At 46.7% G+C, this 20,301-nt stretch overlaps 1 protein-coding gene across 4 annotated transcripts in view; it reads right to left on the bottom strand.

The window, feature by feature from the left end:
• The window catches only part of PRR7 (proline rich 7, synaptic), a 182,807-nt gene that overhangs the window by 88,401 nt on the left and 74,105 nt on the right, over positions 1-20,301 (bottom strand). The window contains exon 2 of one of the 4 annotated variants that reach the window (XM_075342315.1): positions 5,718-5,792. The exons of the other annotated variants lie outside the window; for them this stretch is intronic. The gene's annotated coding sequence lies outside the window, so the exon portion shown is untranslated. The remainder of the gene's footprint in view (positions 1-5,717; positions 5,793-20,301) is intronic. 4 annotated transcript variants of the gene reach the window in all.

Raw genomic sequence — 20,301 nt, 5'->3', positions numbered from 1 at the left:
AAGAACATAGTAAGGAAATGGAAGAACACAGGTACAGTTCTTGTTAAGCCCAGAAGTGGCAGGCCAAGAAAAATATCAGAAAGGCAGAGAAGAAGAATGGTGAGAACAGTCAAGGACAATCCACAGACCACCTCCAAAGACCTGCAGCATCATCTTGCTGCAGATGGTGTCAATGTGCATGGTCAACAATACAGCGCACTTTGCACAAGGAGAAGCTGTATGGGAGAGTGATGCGAAAGAAGCCGTTTCTGCAAGCATGCCACAAACAGAGTCACCTGAGGTATGAAAAAGCACATTTGGACAAGCCAGTTACATTTTGGAAGAAGGTCCTGCGGACTGATGAAACAAAGATTGAGTTGTTTGGTCATACAAAAAGGCGTTATGCATGGAGGCAAAAAAAACCCACTGCATTCCAAGAAAAGCACTTGCTACCCACAGTAAAATTTGGTGGAGGTTCCATCATGCTTTGGGGCTGTGTGGCCAATGCCGGCACCGGGAACCTTGTTAAAGTTGAGGGTCGCATGGATTCAACTCAGTATCAGCAGATTCTTGACAATAATGTGCAAGAATCAGTGACGAAGTTGAAGTTATGCAGGGGATGGATATTTCAGCAAGACAATAATCCAAAACACCGCTCAAAATCTACTCAGGCATTCATGCAGAGGAATAATTACAATGTTCTGGAATGGCCATCCCAGTCCCCAGACCTGAATATCATTGAATATCTGTGGGATGATTTGAAGCGGTTGTCCATGCTCGGCGACCATCAAACTTACCGTAACTGAACTGGAATTGTTTTGTAAACAGGAATGGTCAAATATACCTTCATCCAGGATCCAGGAACTCATTAAAAGCTACAGGAAGCGACTAGAGGCTGTTATTTTTGCAAAAGGAGGATCTACAAAATATTAATGTCACTTTTATGTTGAGGTGCCCATATTTTTGCACCGGTCAAATTTTGTTTAAGTGTGGATTGCACATTTTCTGTTAGTACAATAAACCTCATTTCAATCCAGAAATATTACTGAGGCCATCAGTTATTAGATATATGAAACTGAAATAGCTGTTGCAAAAACCCAAATTGTTATAAAGAAAAAAGGTTAACAGTAATAGGGGTGCCCAAACTTTTTCATATGACTGTATATATAGATGTTGTTGTGTGTAGTTACCAAGTGTTTGTGTAGGGCGCTGTACATGTTCTGGGTGTTGTCTGGGTGTGATGGGGGGTGAGAGCGGTGTTGTTTGTGTGTTGCGTTGTTTGTGGAGCGCTGTGTGTCTGTAGCGTTGTGTGTGTGTTGCGCAGTTTGTGTGTGTGTGGTGTGTTTTGGGGGGAGGTATGTTTTGTGCAATGTGCGTGTTGTGCGGTATGTGCGTATATTTGTGTGTGCAGCGTTGTCTGTGTGTGTGGGTGTCTGTGTAGGGCAGTTGTTTGTGGTTCCCAGTGTGTGTGTGTGTGGTGTGGTGTGTTGTGCAGTGCGCGCGTGTGTGTGTGTGTGTTGGGGGGAGGTGTGCACTTCCCATCGTGCTCCATCCCCCATGCAGCGCACTCCCCATCGTGCTCCATCCCGTATGCTGCGCACCCCCCATCGTGCTCCATCTCCCATCCTGCGCACTCCCAAACGTGCTCCATCCGCCATGCTGCGCACTCCCCATCGTGCTCCATCCCCCATGCTGCGCACTCCCAAACGTGCTCCATCCGCCATGCTGCGCACTCCCCATCGTGCTCCATCTCCCATGCTGCGCACTCCCAAACGTGCTCCATCCGCCATGCTGCGCACTCCCAAACGTGGTCCATCCGCCATGCTGCGCACTCCCAAACGTGCTCCATCCGCCATACTCCGCACTCCCCATCGTGCTGCATCCTCCATGCTGCGCACTCCCAAACGTGCTCCATCCGCCATACTCCGCACTCCCCATCGTGCTGCATCCCCCATGCTGCGCACTCCCAAACGTGCTCCATCCGCCATGCTGCGCATTTCCAAACGTGCTCCATCCGCCATGCTGCGCACTCCCAAACGTGCTCCATCCGCCATGCTGCGCACTCCCAAACGTGCTCCATCCGCCATGCTGCGCACTCCCAAACGTGCTCCATCCGCCATGCTGCGCACTCCCAAACGTGCTCCATCCGCCATGCTGAGCACTCCCAAAGGTGCTCCATCCGCCATGCTGAGCCAGCATCAGCCTCTCTACCTGCAGCATCAGCCTCTCTCCTCCCAGCATAAGCCTCTCTGTCCCCAGCATCAGCCTCTCTGTCTCCAGCATCAGCCTCTCTGTCCCCAGCATCAGCCTCTCTGTCGCCAGCATCAGCCTCTCTGTCCCCAGCATCAGCCTCTCTTTCCCCAGCATCAGCCTCTCTGTCCCTAGCATCAGCCTCTGTCCCCAGCATCAGCCTCTCTGTCCCCAGCATCAGCCTCTCTGTCCCCAGCATCAGCCTCTCTGTCCCCAGCATCAGCCTCTCTGTCCCCAGCATCAGCCTCTCTGTCTCCAGCATCAGCCTCTGTCCCCAGCATCAGCCTCTCTGTCCCCAGCATCAGCCTCTCTGTCCCCAGCATCAGCTTCTCTGTCCCCAGCATCAGCCTCTCTGTCTCCAGCATCAGCCTCTCTGTCCCCAGCATCAGCCTCCCGCAGCATCAGCCTCTCTGTCCCCAGCATCAGCTTCTCTGTCCCCAGCATCAGCCTCTCTGTCCTCAGCATCAGCTTCTCTGTCCCCAGCATCAGCCTCTCCGTGTCCAGCATCAGCCTCCCCATCCCAGCCTTCCCCAGGATCAGCCTCTGTCCTCTCAGCCTCCTCCAGCACGCCGTGCTCCTCTGCCGACACTCACAGATCCGATCGCATACACCCACACACACCCGATCGCATACACCCACACACACCCGATCGCATACACTCACACACACCCGATCGCATACACTCACACACACCCGATCGCATACACTCACACACACCCGATCGCATACACTCACACACACCCACACACCCCCACCCGATCGCATACACTCACACCCACCCGATCGCATACACTCACACACACCCGATCGCATACACTCACACACAAAGACACACACACTGACGATATTGCACATACGCGCTGATACTCACAACATCCGGGGATATCACATGCTTCTGGCCATGTGATCCCCCGGCAGGTCCTGGAAGCTCACAACAGCACAGTATCGCCGCCAAGAAGCAAGTGATATCCCAGGATGTTGTGAGTATGTGGATGCGATGTGATGTGTGAGGTGTGTGTGAGTGTGATCTGATTTGTGTGTGTGTGTGTGTGTGTGTGCTGTTATGTGTGTGTGTGTTCCGCAGCTGCAGGACCTTGATGTGTGGATGCGATGTGATGTGTGTGTGAGGTGTGTGTGAGAGTGAGTGTGAGCCGGTGTACACTGGTAACTATGATACACATCGGGTAACTAAGGGACCTTAGTTACCCGATGTTTATAATGGTTACCAGCTTTCACGGCCTCCGTCAAGATCCCAGCATCGCAAGGTTATGTCTGGCGCTGCCGGGATCCTGACGGAGCCGGTGTAGAAGCAAGCGATATCCCAGCATGTTGTGATGTGTGAGGTGTGTGTGAGAGTGAGTGTGAGAGTGAGTGTGATCTGATGTGTGTGTGTACTCACCTGGGAATCGGAGCTCCGTGTCAGTTGGGCCAGAGCGAGCGTGCATTGCGTGAGGGGGGCGGGGCCTGCAGAGAGCCGGGGCGAGAGGCCAATCCGTGTGGGGGGGCGGGGCCATGGCGAGCCCAGCGGCCAATCAGCTTTGTGTCACCGTAAGGACACAATTTCGGAGCATGACAGACAGACAGACAGATAGACAGACAGATAGACAGACAGACAGACAGACAGACAGACAGAATAAGGCAATTATATATATAGATAAGAGCTTATACTGAGATGTTAATTTTATCCCCAGATATGTCAAGGATATATTTTTCCATTTATAATTGTAGTTTTCTTGTAAGGAGGAAACCCGCCCCTGTGGAATATTAAGAGGCAAAGCCTCCGTTTTGCTCTGGTTGACCTTATACCCTGATAACCTTCCAAATTGCAGTAATAGGGTATGCAAGTTCGGGAGAGTGATATGTGGCTGGGACAATATCAATAAGACATCGTCCACATATAAAGATAGCTTAAACGCTTTGTCTCGCACCATTACTCCATGTATATTAGGGTCAATACGAATAGCAGCAGCCAACGGCTCAATGCACATAACAAAGAGAAGGGGGGACAAAGGGCATCCCTGATGAGTGCCATTATGTATCTGAAAAGGTTGAGATGTGGCATAAGGAAGTTTGACCGAGGCTGAGGGGCATGAATATAGACTTTTCAGGGCAGTGATAAATGCACCCGAAATTCCAAAATGACGTAACGTCTCAAACATGAATGGCCACCCCAGGCGGTCAAACGCCTTCTCCGCATCCAAACTAAGGAGGATTGCCTCCTTCTCCGTCTTATTGACAACTTCCACTAAGTCAATAATCTTCCTGGTATTGTCCCCCCCTGTCTACGTGGAACCAAACCCACCTGATCTTTGTGTATAAGGTGAGGGAGTAGGACCGAGAGGCGTAGAGCCAATAACTTAGTAAAACATTTTAAGTCAGCATTAAGGACTGCTATAGGCCTGTAATTGGCACAATCCATTGCATCCTTCCCTAGTTTGGGTATAAGCGTAATATATGAATGTAACATACTCGTAGGTATAGGGGAGCCCGTGAGGAAGCCATTAAATAATTTGACCAGATAGGGATTGAGTTGATCTGCGAATGTCTTGTAATAGAAATATGTCAGCCCGTCTGGACCCGGTGACTTCCCATTAGGAAGTAATTTAAGCACCTCTCCAATCTCTTCGCCTGTGATTTCTTTGTTTAGAGTATTTACAGCACTCTTAGTAAGAGTGGGCAGCTTACATTGTTGAAGAAAAGAGTGAATCAGTTCCCTCTGTTTTCCTGGGTCTGTGGGAAGAGAGCTAGGTAAGGAATACAATCTTGACAGATAATCCTGAAAGATCTTCGCAACTTTAGTAGGGTCATAGAAGATACTCCCCCCTGCATCTTTCAAGGCATAAACAGATGAGTTCCCCCTATCCTCTCTAAGTTGGCCAGCTAATAGAGAATGGGATTTATTTCCTTTGTCATAGTATTTATGCCTGCTATAAAGCAGTAATTTTTCTGTTGTATTAACCGCTAGGTCCTTCAGTTGGGTACGGGTCTTTACTATTTCTCTGAGGGTGCGTATTAATGGGTTAAGGGCCATCTTTTTTTCTAAGTCTCTGAGACTTCGGAGGAGCTGATCCCTCTGATATTGTCTGTCTTTTTTAATGCGGGAACTTAATGCTATACATTGCCCTCTAAAGACGGCCTTATGGGCTTCCCAAATAGTAGAAAAATTAGACACTGACCCCTCGTTATTCTCGAAGTATTCTATCAGCCCCGCTTCCAATTTATCTCTGTAGGGTGCTCTCTTGAGGAGGGACTCATTGAGCCTCCAGTGGCAGACTCTTGTACGCAAAGTTGTCTGATCCAGGGTGAGAGTCATTGGCGCGTGGTCTGACCATGTTATTGCACCAATATCTACATTGCTCGTCAATCTAAGGGCTTGAATGTTGCCAAAAAAAAAATCAATCCTGGTGTGTGTACCATGAGGGGGAGAGTAGAAAGTAAAGGTTTTTTCTAAGGGATGCTTAATACGCCACAAGTCAAATAAAGCAAACCTGCGAATCAGTTTTCGAAAGGAAGCTGTCAATTTACGTTGAGACAGGCCTGACAGTTGATTGTTGATGGTTAGTCTGTCGAGAGAGTCAGAAAAAATGGTGTTAAAATCTCCTCCCACAATCCACGCTGAGGGGGGAAGGCGTGTTAGTTTGAGGAATACCCGATTTAAGAAGAAGATTTGGGAGGTATTAGGGGCGTAAACTTTACACAGAGTGACCGGGATGTCCTTTTATGTCCCTTGCAGGATGAGGTATCTACCCTGTGGGTCGGCCAGGGAGGTAGTAATTTGAATGGGGCAAGTCCTTGATATCAAAATCGCCACACCTGCTTTTTTCCTTACTTGGGAGGCTAAAAAAATTGTAGGGTATAGGTGTTTAGCAAAGTTGCAGTTCCCATTGAGATTCAGGTGTGTTTCTTGCAAAAAAAACACATCAGCTCGCTGGGTCCGCATCTCAGCAAGCGCCATACGCCTCTTAATGTTTGAGTTTAAACCCTTGACATTTAACGTTAAAATTTTAACCATATTTTAAGTTGAAACAGTATAAAGCGGAAATAGCATTACATACGAAGGTTAACCCAATACCCTCCATCTCGATATTGCTCAAAGGCCCATAATCTGTCTCAGAGTTGCGCAAAGGCCCGTGATGGGTCCAAATGCTTTTCTCACCTCGGCTGGGGCAGACACATAAGGAATGAGGGAAAACAATGACGAAACATATAACATATAAAGCATAACATTTACATGTCTCAAATGGTACCGGAGAGGAGGGAGGACACCGGCGAAGACCTTCGATTTGGTGCGTTTTTTAACGCAGGTGCGGTAATCTTCAACTCCCAGAAGTTTCTCAAGAAATTTTCTTGAGAAAAATCACTTTTCTAGTGCGCACATAGTCTAAAGCTGCTAGAATGGCCGAGCCAATCCCCTGACAATTTATGGAAGGAACTAAAGCTCAGAGTTCATAGTAACAGTCCACAAAATTTTCAGGATTTGAAAAGTGTTTGTATGGGAGAATGGCCCAAAACCACACCTGAGCAATACATGCCACTAGTTTCTTCATACAAGAGACGTCTTGAAGCCTTCATCACCAACAAAGGGTTTAGTATAAAGTATTAAAAAAATTTCAGTAAGCGTGTTCAATACCTTTTCCCTGTTTCATTTCTCATTATTATACATAACTTTATTTATGGACATTTATGGTGTGATTTCTGTGCCTTTGTGTGTTGGTTGCATTGCTGACATCTTGGAAAAACGTCATGTCAATAGCACTTGTATAAATATATTTAATTGATGATGTGTTCAATACTTATTTCACCCGCTTTATATAAAAAAGTTGTACATTTTCTACAAAATTCATTAACAATCCTACTGTACAAAAATTGTAAAAAAAGACTATGGGCAGTAAACTTACTCAGGTCAGACAAAGATGTTTTATAGATCCAGCCCCTTTGTTGTTGCATTTATGCCAGTTTGAGCTGCCATGTGTCTATGCTTGAGTGGAAAAAGAGGACAGCCTCAAACTAATTCTAGATTTTTTCCTCATCAACAAAAAAATAAGTTGCTATCCAAAAACTTAAAAAACATCAAAGATAATGATAGGGAAGTTATGTAAGATACATCATCAGAGTGCTATCTAACATCCTCATATACCGACTTTGAGGATCCAACACACACCAAGTTTCCTGAGAAACCTGCCCTAATAGGGAAGGGGGAAAGAATGCCTGGGCCAGGCCAAACGGAATATGAGGATCTAAATTAGGTAGAACTATGAGGAAATCACTATTGTTAAATAGCGTTGTAAGGGTTGAAATAAACGTCAAAAAGAAAGCATTTAGAATACTAATATGTGAGCACGTTGAGTTTTTTCTTCCTTTTTGGTTATGTTTTAAACTGCACTGTGTCATTGACAAACTGCATGCATTTTTGCTTCCCCACCAAAGGCTATGAGAAATTAGAATTTCTATCCGCACGTTGCTTTTTTTTAGGCAGAGTTTTTGTTTCACAAATATTTGTCAAAATCATTGCCTAAAAAAGCAGCATGTCACTTCTTCATTGCGTTTTGGTCACGTTTTGTCACCCATTGAAATGAATGAGGTGTGTCAAAACGGAACCAAAATGTTAGCTGTGCATTTGCACTGCATTCTGGTTACATTTTGGATGCATTTTTGTCAACAAAACTCAGGTCACCAACTTTTCTCCATTCTCTCTCTCTCTCTCTGTCTCTCTCTTCCTCTCTGTCTCGCTCTCTGTCTTTCTGCTTCTGAAAGTGGCTGACGCTCATTAGGCTCATTTCATATTCACTGCACCCGCTCAATATGCTCATTTCATATTCACTGCTTCTGCCACCCACCGGCACCTATCATTGGTTGCAGACAGATGCGCCCCCACGCTGATTGACAGCTATCTGACTGCAACCAATCACAGCTGTCGGTGGGCATGTCTATATCGTACACTAAAATAAATAATTAAAAAAAAATCTGAATGCAGTCCCCCTCAATTTTGATACCAAGCGAAGATAAAGCCTCACAGGTGGGGGCTGGTATTCTCAGGCTGGGGAGACCCACGTTATTAGGAGCCCCCCAGCCTAAAAATATCAGCCAGCAGCCGTACGGAATTGCTGCATCCATTAGATGCGACAGTCCTGGGACTTTACCCGGCTCATCCCGATTGCCTTGTTGCAGTGGCAATCGGGGTAATAAGGAGTTAATGGCAACCCATAGATCCTACTAAGTCCTAGCTTAGTGATGGCAGGCGTCTATGAGACACCCCCTCATCACTAATCTGTAAGTGAAAGTAAGTAAACACAAAAACCGAAAAATCCTTTATTTGAAATAAAAGACAACAAAGCACTTTATTAACCCCCAAACACCCCTCCAAGTCAGATGTAATCCACACCAGGTTCTACAATGCTTCCAGCACTGCTACATCTGACACTCACAGTGAGCTCCATAGAACAAGACTGCTTGCTGTGAGCGCCACGCAGCAACTGAAGTGAGCCGCGCTATCAGCGATGATGTCACTCGGGTTAGCCGCTGCCACAGCTGGAGTCCTCCACCTGTGACAGCAAATCGCCTGAGAGACTGAAGTGAGCAGCACCATCAGTGGTGCCATCACTCAAGTGATTTCCAGTCACAGCTGGAGTCCTTTACCTGTGACAGCAAATCAGGCCGCGACATAGAGACAGAGCCGCAGACTGCGAATGAACTCGGGTGAACCTCTGGCGTCACAACTGCGAGTCCTGCACTACTGCCTGAGTTAATTCTCAGGCAGTCATGCTCTATGGTGCTTGCTGTGACAGAACAGGGATGTAGCAGAGCTGAATCGCCGCGGGACCTCGTGTGGATTACTTTAGACCTGCAGGGTGTGTTGGGATTCATAAAGTGGTGAAAGAGGGTGTTTTTTGTATTTTATTCCAAATAAAGGATTTTGGGGGTGTATGTGTTTATTTACTTTCACTTACAGATTAGTGATGGGGCGGGGTCTCATAGACAACTGCTATCACTAATCTAGGACTTGGTGCTGCTGTTGGCTGTCATTAACTCCTTATTACCCCAATTGCCACCGCACCAGGGCAACAGGAAGAGCTCGGTCCAGCGCCAGAATTGGCATATCTTATGGATGCGCCACTTCTGGGGAGGCTGTGCACTGCTACTGTTAGGCTGGAAAGGGCTAAATACCGATGGCCCTTCACACCCTAATAATATTAGCCCCCAGTTGTCTGCTGCATCTTGGCTGGTTTTAGAAAAATAAGTTGGACCCCACATCATTTTTTATTTTATTTTTTTTTAAATAAATCAAATGATTAAAAAAAATAGTGTGGGATCCTCTCTATTTTTCATAACAAGCCAAGGTACAGCGGACAGCTGAGGGCTGCAGCCTGCAGTTGCTACTGTTCCTGTGCTGGATATGAAAAATGGGGGGGGGCCCCACGTCATTTGTTTTACCAGAAAAAAAAATAAAAAACAGCCGGCCAAACTGGCTATCCCTCTATCAAGCTATTCTGTTATTTCTTTCTATCTATTCTACCTGTTCTTTCTTATTACGGTATCTATTCTATATGTTCTTTCTATCTATTCTATTCTATGTTCTTTCTATCTATCTATTCTTTCTATCTTTTTTTTTCTATTTATCCATCTATTCTAGCTATCAATTATACTATCCTATCATAGTTTATTTCTCCTTTAAAAAACGATACTGACAAAAACGCATTGAAGCCGCATTGAAAACACATTGGAAAAGCATGCGTTTTCACCGCATTTTGTTTGTCAAACGCAGTGTTTATAGTTGTCAAGTCTGCCAGAGGCTATATTTTTTTTGTCAAATCAAGATTGCAGCGTACTCACATACCCTAAAGCAGAAAAGTAGTCATGAGACATTAATAACTATAGATGCAGCAAAGGCAGCAAAAACTGACACTGACAGACTCACTACCAAAAAAAGTAAGTATAGACCAAATATATTCTTCAACTACATAAACATTAAGAAATTCACAAATGATAGTGTAGGCACCCTAAAAAATAATCTGGGTGAAATGGTATTCTACTAAATGCCTTTTTCTCTACAGTATTACAGGAAAATCTTATGACAGATGACATGATCAGGGATACCATACAGGCTACATTTTATCCTGTTTCGTTAAGCCCCCGTCACCCAGTTGCAGTATTTAAAAAAAACCCACAAAAAACAACAAAACAAAAACAAACAAACTGTGCTTTACTCAGGTGACTAAAGCACTGTTGACAAGGGAGCATCCTCTACATCAGAAGTGTCAAACTTATTTTCACTGAGGGCCACATCAGCATTATGGCTGCCTCCAAAGGACTGCTTGTAATTGTAAGGGCTCATGCAGCTCTCCATGCAACACTTGTACAAACATGGACTGCAATGCACAAACTGGCCAGTTGCTATACAAGAGGTGTTCCTGGGTTGAAGGGCTGTAGAAGAGGTATCTCTTGGTAGAAGGACTATACAAGAGCTGTCCCTGAGTAATAGAGCTGTATTACAGCTGTTTCTGGGTACTAGGACTATACAATTCTACTGGGTTCAAAGGGCCATATGAGAGCTGTCCCTGGATAGAAGGACTATGCGACAGCTGTCCCTGGGAAGTAGGGGTATACAACAGCTGTCCCTGGGTAGTAGGAGAATAAAGCTGTCCATGGGCAGTAGGGTTATATGACAGCTGTCCCTGGGTAGTAGAGCTATATGACAGCTCTCCCTGGGTAGTAACACTATATGACAGCTGTCCCTGGGTAGTAGGGCTATATAACAGCTGTACCTGAGTAGTAGTGATACGCAACAGCTGTCTCTGGGTTATAGAGCTATATGACCGCTTTAGTTGGGTAGTAGGGCTATATGATTGCTGTTCCTGGGTAGAAGGGCTATATTCCAGCTGTCCCTAGGTAGTAGGGCTACAAGAGAGGCTGTTCCTGGATAGTAGTGATATGCAACAGCTAACAGCTATCCCTGGGTAGTAAGTGTATATACCGTAACAGCTGTCCTTGGCTAGTACTAGTATATGACAACTGTCTCTGAGTAGTAGGAATATTCAACAGCTGTCCCTGGGTAGTAGGGCTATATCACAGCTGGCACTGGGTAGTAGGGCTATATGACAGCTGTCCCTGGATACTAGTGCCAAATGACAGCTGTTCCTGGGTAGTAAGGCTATACGACAGCTGTCCTTAGGTAGTAGTGGTATACGACATCTGTCCCTGAGTAGTAAGGGTATACGACAGGTGTTCCTGGGTAGTAGGACTATTCGACAACTGTTGTAGTAGGACTACAAGAGAAATGTCCCTGGGTAGTAGAGCTAGAAGAGAGCTGACCCTGGGTAGCAGGAGTATACGACCGCTGTCCCTGGGTAGTAGGACTATAAGGCCTAAGCCACATGGCATGAAAATTGGACTGAGTGGAATGCGATAAAACATCGCATTCCTCTCAGACCAGTATTAGCCTATGTCCCAGCACCAGTGAGCGATTATTTTCTCGGCCCCAATCAGACCGAGAAAACAATCGCAGTGTCGCGGGCGGAGGGGACGGGCTCGCCACGCTCGGGTCCAGGGCTTCTGCTGCTACTCGGTGGCTCGAGCGGGGGGCCAGACCCGGGGACTCGAGCAGCGCTCCTCGTCCACGAGTGAAAAGGAGGTGGTTGGTTTAGGGAGATAGTTTGTGACGCCACCCATGGGTCGTGGTGATTATTAGCACCACCGCTGCTGGTGACGGGGATCCCGGGAAGGATGGTAGGGAGCAGCTAGGATGTTGTCCCCTCCGTGGGTAGGGGTTGGTGATCCCGGGGCCCGGTGGTGATTCGGGGAGGCTGGATGGCTGGGGTGCAGGGGCAGGGCGGTGCCGGATGGCACTGGTGTACTCACTCAGGCAGTAAATGACAGAGTCTCTGGTAAACCAAACGGCTGGATGGACGGGTCCCGCAGCTGGCTGCAGTGTTGTGCTCTCCCCGGACGGCTGATGGTGGCTGTCTTTCCCTGCACCTGTTAGAATGTTCCGACTCCTGTGGTTGCCCACCGGTAGTCCGCTCCCCGGCGTATAGGTGCCGTAGGAGCCCGTTTTGCCCACAGGCGCTGGCCCTTGGATCTCTAGCCTATGGCGGGGGCTGTATATCCTCTCGGTGTGGACTGTTGCCTTCTGTCGGGTCTTGGTTGTTGGGAAACCCCTGGGGTTCCTGTCACACTCGGATTTGACCGTTGTCGGCGGCTCCAAGCCTGGTCGGGGTCCGATGGCCCTACATGTGTGCTTAGCTTCACTCCGCTCCCCGGTTCGGTACCGGCGGGCCAACGCCCGACCCCGGTCCTACGGGCGTCACAGTAGCATGCTGAGATGGTAATGGAGACTCTTTCTCTCACACTCATTCAAGTCTATGGGGCGAGAGAAAGATCGCACTGCACTTGCGGTACACCGGTGTACCACGAGTGCAGTGCGAGAATAGCAATAGCGGGCTACGGAGGAGAGGAGATAAATCCCTCCCTCTTCTACTCCGTGCTGACCCTCCCCCCCTCAGCACTGGCCCGCCCCTCCTCAGTGCCGGCCCGTCCCTCACAGCTGAGGTCCGATCGCATGATCGGACCTTAGTCGCAGTGACACTCGCATGACACTCGGCTCCTGCTGTGCTGCCAGAGTGAGCCGAGTGTCATGCGAGGATCGCTTTAGTCCCCATGTGGCCCCGGCCTAAGACAGTTGTACCTGGGAACCAGGGCTAGGGTAGTAGGACTAGGACTGTCCAAGCGCTATCCCTGTGTAGTTGGGCTATACGACAGCTGTCCTTCGGTAGTAGGGTTTTACGAGAGTTGTCCCTCGGTAGTAGAGCTATAAGAGAGCTGTTCCTAGGTAGTAGGACTATATCACTGCTGTCCCTGGGTAGCAGGGCTATAAGACAGTTATCCCTGGGTACTAGGGCTAGAGTAGTAGGACTATCCAAGAGCTGTCCCTGGGTAGTTGGGCTATATGACCGCTGTCCTTGGATAGTAGGGTTTTAAGAGAGTTGTCCTTTGGTAGTAGGGCTATAAGAGAGCTTTCCCTTTGTAGTAGGACTAAGAGCACTTTTCTTAGGGATTAGAGTTAAGAGAGCTGTCCTTGAGAAGTAGAGCTAAGAGCGCTGTCCCTACTTAGTAGGACTAAGAGTGCTGTTCCTGCATAAAAGGGCTAAGAGCACTGTCCCTTTATAAAGCAGATTCAATAATCTTTAATAAAGAAATTATAATGAATTATACAAATTAATTGCAAAGATTGCTGTTCTGGCTGAAACACCATTTCCAACACTGTGTAGAAACCCGTTGCAGTGCAGAACTTGGACTACATTAACTGTTACAGACCACACAGTAAATAGTGATACACCAATATGAATATATGCACCAGTGTGCCGAGTACATACTTGTGCCATCGCAGCTTTGTCAGACAATCCGAAACAGTTTAAAAAAATAGCATACATGTAGAGGCTAGTACTACAGTAGCACCACTCAGCTAGCACCCGCAAAACGGTCGTCGTCCGGACTATCCCCGCTCTCCCTTCCCTGCACCCCGCAATTTGGTGATCTTATGGATTTTAAGAATCATGAAAAAAATGGTGAATGCTGCTGCTTCAATTCTTTCTATTTTTGAACTACAGTAGCAACACTCAGAAAGAACAGAAGAAGTTTGAGTAGACAGAGTAATGATACTGCTATGGTAACCAGAGGCTAATACACTCAATAGATAAACTACTCTATTGCGGACATAATAGGCTATCATTTATTGGATTTATTGGATTTATCTAGCATCATGCTTTCAAAATCACTGTTGCTGCTCTTTCATATAGTGGGATATACTTTTCTCATACTCTCAGAACTGAGAACAGATGTGAAAGTATTCAGCTGCTTCACTCTTCACAATGTACAGTCATGGCCAAAAGTTTTGAGAATGCTACAAATATTAATTTTTACAAAGTCTACTGCTTAAGTTTTTCTAATGGCAATTTGCATATACTCCAGAATGTCATAAAGAGTGATCAGCTTAACAGCAATTACTTGCAAAGTCAATATTGGCTAAGAAAATGAACTTTAACCCCCAAAACACATTTCAACATCATTGCATTCCTGCCTTAAAAGGAGCAGCTAACATTGTTTTAGTGATTGTTCCATTAACACAGGTGTGAGTGTTGATGAGGACAGGGCTGGCGATCAATCAGTCATGATTAAGTAAGAATGACACCACTGGACACTTTAAAAGGCTGGTGCTTGGTATCATTGTTTCTCTTCAGTTAACCATGGTTATCTCTAAAGAAACACGTGCAGCCATCATTGCTCTGCACAAAAATGGCCTAACAGGGAAGAGAATCGCAGCTACAAAGATTGCACCTCAGTCAACAATCTATCGCATCATCAAGAACTTCAAGGAGAGAGCTTCCATTGTTGCCAAAAAGGCTCCAGGGCGCCCAAGAAGGACCAGCAAACGCCAGGAACGTATCTTAAAACTGTTTCAGCTGCGGGATCGGACTACCAGCAGTGCCGAGCTAGCTCAGCAATGGCAGCAGGCTGGTGTGAGTGCTTCTGCACGCACTGTGAGGTGGAGACTGCTTGAGCAAGGCCTGGTTTCAAGGAGGGCAGCAAAGAAGCCACTTCTCTCCAGAAAAAATATCAGGGACCGACTGATATTCTGCAAAAGGTACAGGGAGTGGACTGCTGAGGACTGGGGTAAAGTCGTTTTCTCAGATGAATCCCCTTTTCGATTGTTTGGGACATCTGGAAAACAGCTTATTAGGAGAAGAAGAGGTGAGCGCTACCACCAGTCTTGTCTCATGCCAACTGTTAAGCATCCTGAAACGATTCATGTGTGGGGTTGCTTCTCAGCTAAGGGAATCGGCTCACTCGCAGTCTTGCCTAAAAACACAGCCATGGATAAAGAATGGTACCAGAATGTCCTCCAAGAGCAACTACTCCCAACTGTCCAAGAGCAGTTTGGCGCCCAACAATGCCTTTTCCAGCATGATGGAGCACCTTGCCATAAAGCAAAGGTGATCACTAAATGGCTCATGGAACAAAACATAGAGATTTTGGGTCCATGGCCTGGAAACTCCCCAGATCTTAATCCCATTGAGAACTTGTGGGCAATCATCAAGAGACGGGTGGACAAACAAAAACCAACAAATTCTGGCAAAATGCAGGCATTGCTTATGCAAGAATGGACAGCTATCAGTCAGGATTTGGTCCAGAAATTAATTGAGAGCATGCCAGGGAGAATTGCAGAGGTCCTGAAGAAGAAGGGTCAACACTGCAAATATTGACTTGCTGCATTAACTCATTCTAACTGTCAATATAACCTTGGTACTCATAATATGATTGCAATTATATTTCTGTATGTGATGTAAACATCAGACAAACACAATTAAAAAACAGAGGGCAACAGATCATGTGAAAATATAATTTTGGTGTCATTCTCAAAACTTTTGGCCATGACTGTACTTTGCAAAACATGCCCCAAGTACTCTCATTAACATTCTTCTCTTTTGAAATCCATTCCATAAGACTAAAACAGGGGAAACAACCCTATAAGGTCTTGGACCACTTTGCAACCTAGCTTCCCCACTTTCTAGCATGATACATACTGACTCATGGGTGAAATTAACATCCTCATTGATAACACTGGACAACGAAGATTTTGCTTCCTGAACACTTTTGGGTATATCTATATCTTTTGAGCTGCCGACCACGAAAAATCACCTTGAAATTTTCCTGTGCTGTTATGTAATTTATAGGCAAGGATAGGCATGAATTCCTTGCATTTCATTGAAGTTGCAAAACTTTAGTGGAAATGTTACAGACTAGGCACATCTAGACTTGGCTAGAAATGTCTGGATGCTGCCTGCAGAGGATATAATATCTGCTTGCAAAGATTCTGCAAGTTATTTCAAATTTAACCAGTTATAAACTATTACAGTATGATCTGATATAGCTAAAATGTCTCATCAGTGTTGGAACAGTCACGATACCGTCTGTTACATTTGTGGAGCGTACACGCTTAAGGCCCGTTTCACACGTCAGTGAAAAACAGTGACGTTTTTCACTGGCGTGTAAAACACGCACATGTCCCTGCGTGTGCCGTGATTCACGGCACACGTGGGTTGTCTAAGTGCAATCCGGGCTCCGTTCTCCGTGGCCCGTGATTGCACATAGAAAACAACTCACCTGTGCGCGCTCCCGCTGTCCATGGTGCTGATCGCTCCCGCGGTGCAGCATCCGGCCGGCGGTGACCCCCGCAGCAGCTGCTTCCGGGTCGGCTGTGTCGCGCATAATGAATATGCGCGACAATAATGAGCCGGCTCAGAAGCAGCCGGCAGAACGGGCTGCAGAGGACATCGCTGGACGCCGGGTGAGTTAAAATGTTTTTATTCATTATAATGGGTCTGCGTATGTCAGTGATTCTGGTACGTTTAAAAAAAGCACAAACGTACCAGAATCACTGACGTGTGAAAGAGGCTTAAGCCTCAAAAATGCAGCATGACAGCTGTCATAATAAAAGCCTATGAACTGTACTTTGCATGCAAGATTGATGTTTAAGACAAATCCTGCGCTCGTCACATCTGTTGTGCAAGATGTGCTGTTGATCTTGGAGGTTGGTTGAGGGGTTCTCGTAAGTCAATGCCGTTTGATATCCCAATGATATGGTGGAACAAGAAGGATCATGTGTCTTACTGTTACGTCTGTCTGCCTTCAGCTACGTGACCAGTGTCACGTGATCATACTCTTCCAGTACAAAATCCACCAGAGACATGGTGCCAAGGGGTGTGACGAGGTAACTTGGAACAGGGGCACTTACACTGGCCCTAGATGTTCCAGTTCCCAAAGATACATCTAATGGTGATGATGTTTGGGCTGCCTTCCTAACCCTAACTCCTAAATAGCCCTATTCTATATGCCTTCTCCCCCACCCTGAGGATGGCCGGGACAGGAGTGATTTTATCCCACACAAATAGACAGGTAAAAAACAAAACTCAAACTCACTGCACACACAGACAGAGGTAAGATATTGCGTGCTGAGGAGGAAATAAAGAATCAGGGAGCAAATAAATAAACAATGAAGGTTATTTCCGCAACACAACAAATAACGCACAGGAGATCACCAGAAGAGGTTCACCACAGCACAAGGACCGGTATCACAATATGAAGCTATAATCGGCATGGAGGAACAGGCTCCACCATCTTTTAAAGGGCGAAATAAATCCCTCTCTCCCCTCCTCAGCACCAGTCTGCCCTCCTCAGCGCCGGCCCTCCCCTCCTGAGTGCCAGCCCGCCCCCCGCAGCTGAGGTCCGATCGCATGATCGTACCTCAGTCGCAGTTACACTCGCATAACACTCGGCTCGCTGTGCTGCCAACGTGTGCCAAGTGTCATGCGAGGATCGCATTAGTCCCCCGTGTGGCCCCGGCCTTATGGCCATACTCAATGTCTTATTTTGCACACTTTTCCCTGCCTGTCCCAGACCCTGACCACTACCTTCTTTACTTTTCTATTAAAGCACCACTCCAGTGTTGTTGTTTTTATCACCACTGAAGTAGTGTTTTAAATGGAAGTTCCCTGACCCAGTCTTATACTCACCCCCTGGTGTCTTCACCTTTGTTTGCCGCCACTCCGGTCCCGCAGTGCCATCTAGTGACCATGAGTTCTGACTGGCCAGAAGTAACATCTCAAGCTCTCAGTGCAATTCTATGAGAGTTCGAACAAGGCTCTAATTGACTTTCATTGAGTGGTGACCTCCGGCTCATTCCATGAAACACTGGAGCAGCCGCCATGACAAAAAAACAGGAGTAGACCGACCGGAGATGCGCTGGTAACAAATGAAGACAGAAGAGAGTGTAAAAAAAAAAGTCTCGGGGCAAGGTACTTATATTTAAAGCACAACTCCAGCTGTGAAATAAATAAAAAAACAAAAACGCTGGAGTGGTGCCTTAAGAACTGTTGTCCTTCTCAGGCCATGTTCAGACTGTGTTCGTCTCCCTGTTCAGTGGTCCCGTCGGGACTTCCATCCAAATTCCCCGCAAAACAGGTTTCGGACATATGTGTTGACAGGGCCACAGACTATAATGGTGCAGATGGAGTCATCGTGTGCTCTGTCATGCACCATATTCGGGAGTAGACGCCTATTGGAGGCAGACACCTAAATGTAGTAGACTGTGTCCGGGTGTCTGCCTCCAGTAAGCGTATACTCCTAAAAATGGTGCTTGACAGAAGAGACGATGACTCCGTCTTCACCATTATAGTCAGTGGCCCCGTTGGCGCATATGTCTGAAACCCGTTTAGTGACTGGCTCGGACGGAAGCCCCGACAGGACTACTGAACAGAGAGGAAAGCAGTGTGAAAGCGGCATCAGGATGCCCCCACATAACACATGCAGAAATCTTCACATTATTAACACTTAGCAACTTATGGAGACTTTCTAGTCATCATTGACCCCAATCTTATCCTTCCATGTCCTGTCCTTAGCATTTTACTACAACTAGACTCCTAAAAGTGCTCTGGATGAAGCCACTCACTCTATCCCTAGAACGCTTCGACACAGATGAGAACATTAACTCTAAGTGTGCTAAACGCATGTGGAGAAAATCATATCTCTCAGCAGATCTGCTCAACTTCAAATTAATGCTTAAAACTGTGTCCTTCACCATCCTATGGCTACGGGCATTTATTGCCAGAAATGCGTCAAGTTTTAACTATTTTGTTTGGATAGATCCTTTAGTTTTTAACAATGTTGCGAATGGCTGTGGCGTGCGACTGTCTCTTCACTTCTTAACGTATTTAACCTCTTTCTCACACTATCTTTCTATACTCTTTACAACTTACCATCATAATCCCATTAAAAAAATAAAAACATCTCTTAAGCCATCTTGCTCAGCTAATTACAGACCTGTCACTAATGTCCCCTCCTTCTCTAAACTCCTGGAACAATTTGTCTACTTTTGCCTAATTTGCTTTTTGACCCTTTAGGGTAAGGACACACGGCGAGTAAAACACGATAAAAAAATTGCATTCCACTCGGACCAATATTACTCTATGGAGTCGCTCCCATGAGCGATTTTTCTCTCAGCCCTAATCGGACCGAAAAAACAATTGCAGCATGCTGCGGGTGGAATCCAATTCGTTTTCACTCGCACCCTTACAAGTCTATGGGTGCGAGAGAAACATTGCACTGCACTCGCATTACACTGAAGTGCAGTGCGATAATCACATCAGCTGATAATGGAGAAGATGGGGAGATTAGTCCCTCCTTCTCCTCCTCAGTTGTGTTCAAATCTCAAGATTGCATTACAGTATAATGACACTCGGCTTACACTCACAGCAGAGTGGGGGCCCGGAGTCGTTGGCATAACGCATCCGATGTACTCGCATCGAATGCTAAATGACCGAGTGTCCTTAGCCTAAAGGCCGCTTTACACGCAACGATGTCGTTGGGGTCACGGAATTGGTGACGCACATCCTTTCTCGTTAGCGACTTTGTTGTGTGTGACACGTACGAGCAACCGCTAACGATCAAAAATACTCACCTTATCGTTGATCGTTGACACGCTGTCCAGTTCCTAAATATCGTTGCTGTTGCAGGACACAGGTTGTTCGTCGTTCCTGCAGCAGCACACATCGCTGTGTGTGACACCGCAGGAATGAGGAACCACATCGTACCTGCGGCCGCCCGCAATGAGGAAGGAAGAAGGTGGGCGGGATGTTCGTCCCGCTCATCTCCGCTCCCTCCGCTTCTGTTGGGCGGCCGCTTAGTGACGTCGCTGTGACGCCGAACGAACCACCCCCTTAGGAAGGAGGCGGTTCGCCGGTTACAGTGACGTCACCTGGCAGGTAAGTAGTGTGACGGGTCCGAGTGATGTTGTGCGCCACGGGCAGCGATTTGCCCGTGATGCACAACCGACGGGGGCAGGTACGCACGCTAGCGATCTCGCTAGCGAGATCGCTGCGTGTAAAGCGGCCTTAAAGTAGTTTACACTCAATACTGCCCTTACCAAAGCTAAATCAAATGACAACTATTCTTTTCTGAATTTCTCTGCAGTATTAGACACTGTAGAAAACCGACTCCTACTCAACATGGTGCACTCTATTA

Source organism: Anomaloglossus baeobatrachus, chromosome 4 (genome assembly GCF_048569485.1).
Source record: "Anomaloglossus baeobatrachus isolate aAnoBae1 chromosome 4, aAnoBae1.hap1, whole genome shotgun sequence".
In the NCBI taxonomy this organism is placed as follows: Eukaryota; Metazoa; Chordata; class Amphibia; order Anura; family Aromobatidae; genus Anomaloglossus; species Anomaloglossus baeobatrachus.
This window is presented reverse-complemented; position numbering and strand designations above follow the sequence as displayed.